Source organism: Chiloscyllium plagiosum, chromosome 2, assembly GCF_004010195.1.
Source record: "Chiloscyllium plagiosum isolate BGI_BamShark_2017 chromosome 2, ASM401019v2, whole genome shotgun sequence".
Lineage (NCBI taxonomy): Eukaryota > Metazoa > Chordata > Chondrichthyes > Orectolobiformes > Hemiscylliidae > Chiloscyllium > Chiloscyllium plagiosum.
Window position 1 is genome coordinate 1,249,778 of NC_057711.1, and position 2,854 is coordinate 1,252,631.

A 2,854-nucleotide genomic window follows, 5' to 3' on the forward strand; every position below is an offset into this window, starting at 1 on the left:
GATATAACATGTCTATTCTGTGTTTTGAACTACAGTTGGGTGACTAAGATGGGATACAGTTTCACACTGTTGTATATGAAACACTGGAATCATACAGAGAGTCAACAACATTTACCTTCCTAACTACTGACTCAACCTGCAGGTTTACCTTGACAGAATCCTGGACTAGGATTCTTCCTACCAAAGTGCATGACCTCACACCTTCCCATGTTGTATTCCATCTGCCAGTTCTTTGCCTACTCTCCTAATCTGTCCAAATCCTTCTGCAGCCCCCCTGCCTCCTCAATACTACCTGTCCCTCTACCTATCTTTGTATCATATGCAAAGTTAGCCAGAATGCCCTCAGTCCCTTCATCTAGATCGTTAACGTATAAAGTGAAACGTTGTGGTCCCAACACTGAGCCTGACGGAACACCAGTTATCACCGGCTGCCATCCTGAGAAGGATCCTTTTATCCCCCATCTCTGCTTTCTGCCAGACAGCCCAGCTTCTATCCAGGCTAGCACCTTGCCTCTAACACCATAGGCCCTTATCTTACTCAGAAGCCTTCTGTGTGGCACCTTGTCAAAGGCCTTCTTGAAGTCCAGGGAGATAACATCCATTGGCTCTCCTTGGTATTACCTGCTTGTTACTTCCTCAAAGAATTCCAGCAGATTTGTCAGGCATGGCCTCCCCTTGATGAAACCATGCTGACTTTGCCCTATTTTACCGTACACTTCGTATTCAGAAATCCCATCCTTGTACAGAAGTCTCTTTGTCCCTCAGTAGGCTATTCATTGTGTATATTCTTCCTGTATTAGACCTCCCAATATGCATCTCTCCACACTGATTGAGAATAAATTGCTCTGCCCAATTTCCCAGCTGACCAATAGCAGACTGTATCCTGAGACCATCCCCCTCACTACCAATAACACCCACCAATTCTCATGTCATCTGCGAACTTACTAAGTAAACCGTCTTCATTCACATCCAAGTGGTTACTGTGAATAACAAACAGCTAGGGGCCCAGCATCGATCCCTGGGGTACACTTCTGATCACAGGCTTCCTCTTACAAAGCCAGTCCTCCAGCACCACCCTGTGCCTCCTGTTTGGAAGCTAATCCTGGATCCAGTTTGCCAACTTTCCTCAATGATTACTCCCAATGATTCCACTATCTCTGTGGCTATCAGATTCTGTATCCCGTCAGCTCCAGAGGCCTCATCAGTTTCCCAAGTTCTTTCTCTCTAGAGACAGTTATTGTACTTATTTCCTTTCCCCTCCCTTGATTATTTAGTGATTTTGGAATGCTATTAGTGTTTTCTGCCATGAAGACTGTAAGTATTTATTCAGTTCCCCTGCATTATTATTTCCCCAGCCTCAGTCTCCATGCGTCTTCTCTTCACTCTGGCTTCCCCCTTCCTTTTTATATATTTGAAGAAGCTCTTGCTGTTCTGTCTTGATGTTACTTGCAAGTTTACCTTCAAAGTTTATTTTCTCGCTTCATGATTTTTAGGTTGCCCTTTTGTTGTTTTTTTTTCAAACTTTCCCAATCTTCTGGCTTCTCATGAATCTTTGCCACATTGATTTTGTTTAATTTCAATTCGGCGCTATCGTTCACTTTCCTGCTTAACCATGGTTGGCTTATCTCCATCTTAGAATCCTTCTTTCTCACTGGGATATGTCTTTGCCAGAAGACATGAACTATTATTTTTAAAAGTCTACTAATTGTTCCTCTACCATCTTTGCCGCTAAACTCCTTTCCCAGCCCATCCCAGCCAGCTCTGCCCTTTGTAATTACTCTGATTTAAGTTCAGCACAGCTCTTTCAGATCATAAGACCATAAGACATAGGAGCGGAAGTAAGGCCATTCGGCCCATTGAGTCCACTCCGCCATTTAATCACGGCTGATGGGAATTTCAATTCCACTTACTCACATTCTCCCCGTAGCCCTTAATTCCTTGTGACATCAACAATTTACCAATCTCTGCCTTGAAGACATTTAGCGTCCCAGCCTCCACTGCACTCCGTGGCAATGAATTCCACAGGCCCACCACTCTCTGGCTGAAGAAATGTCTCCGCATTTCTGTTCTGAAATGACCCCCTCTAATTCTAAGGCTGTGTCCACGGGTCCTCGTCTCCTCATCTAACGGAAACAATTTCCTAGTGTCCACCCTCTCCAAGCCATGTATTATCTTGTAAGTTTCTATTAGATCTCCCCTTAACCTTCTAAACTCCAATCAGTACAATCCCAGGATCCTCAGCCGTTCCTCGTATGTTAGACCTACCATTCCAGGGATCATCCGTGTGAATCTCCGCTGGACACACCCCAGTACCAGTATGTCCTTCCTGAGGTGTGGGGACCAAAACTGGACACAGTACTCCAAATGGGGCCTAATCAGAGCTTTATAAAGTCTCAGTAGCACAACAGTGCTTTTATATTCCAACCCTCTTGAGATAAATGACAACATTGCATTCGCTTTCTTAAGCACGAACTCAACCTGCATGTTTACCTTTAGAGAATCCTCAACTAGCACTCCCAGATCCCTCTGTACTTTAGCTTTATAAATTTTCTCACCGTTTAGAAAATAGTCCATGCTTGTATTCTTTTTTCCAAAGTGCAAGACCTCGCATTTGCTTACATTGAATTCCACTCTCCTGGACCACTCTCCCAAACTGTCTAGATCCTTCTGCAGCCTCCCCACTTCCTCAGTACTACCTGCCTGTCCACCTATCTTCGTATCATCGGCAAACTTCGCTAGAATGCCCCCAGTCCCTTCATCCAGATCATTAGTATATAACGTGAACAGCTGCGGCCCCAACACTGAACCCTGCGGGACACCGCTTGTCACCGGCTGCCATTCCGAAAAAGAACCT